General features: G+C 39.4%; 1 pseudogene; it reads right to left on the bottom strand.

Moving 5' to 3' along the window:
• Positions 1 to 297: 297 nt before the first annotated feature.
• Positions 298 to 413, bottom strand: LOC111590073 (uncharacterized; annotated as a pseudogene).
• Between the last annotated feature and the right edge of the window lie 344 nt (positions 414 to 757).

The following is a 757-nucleotide window of genomic DNA, read 5'->3' as shown; positions in this document are numbered from 1 at the left end:
GCATTATGGAAAAACTGAGGACTCTTATCAACTCCCTCTTTTTTTCATGGAAATGGCTGATCAAGGTCTTGCGCCTACTGCCGTGTTTCAAGGTCCTCGACGGCAGTTGGATTTTTTTGACGGAGCTAATCCTCGATGCGCAGTAGGCAATCAAGACCTTATTAGTTATTCCATAGAGATATTTTGAAAAGCCAACAGATGACAAGCAGCAAACAAAGACGAAAAAAAAGAACAAACCATTTTTATGTTAATTACTAGTATAATGTTTGTAAGTTATGACTGCATACAGTTATATTTAATATCTATAAAAAATAAATTTAATATCAAAGTAAGCATATAGTCCATATATCAGATCTTAAATTGATAAGAACAAATATTATACCTTATCTTAACCAAAAGGCCGAAAAAGGTATGCATTGAAAATGAACCCGCCCTTTTTTATAGTCCACTCGGTCGCTCGTCCTCCTTCAGTTAACGATGTGTTATTACGTGGGAACGCTACGCTGTGTGTGGCTTCCTGTCATGTTGGGTTTCGATTTCTCGTGACTTATCTGTGGTGTAACAACTCATTGTTAAACGAGAAGTGGGGAGAGAAACAGACATATATGCTTCGTGCACGACGCACGAAACTAAAGCTTTAAATTAGTACTAGCAAAGTGTCGGTGTTTCGAACCTCTGCCCTGACAAGTAAATTTCTATGTGCGCGTTCTAGGCTCCGGGCGCTGTACTCGGTGGGCGCAATGTTTATACTGGTTCC

This window comes from Zea mays, chromosome 8 (assembly GCF_902167145.1).
Source record: "Zea mays cultivar B73 chromosome 8, Zm-B73-REFERENCE-NAM-5.0, whole genome shotgun sequence".
Lineage (NCBI taxonomy): Eukaryota > Viridiplantae > Streptophyta > Magnoliopsida > Poales > Poaceae > Zea > Zea mays.
The sequence above is the reverse complement of the archived record's forward strand: the minus strand, read 5'-3'. Positions and strand labels throughout refer to the sequence as shown.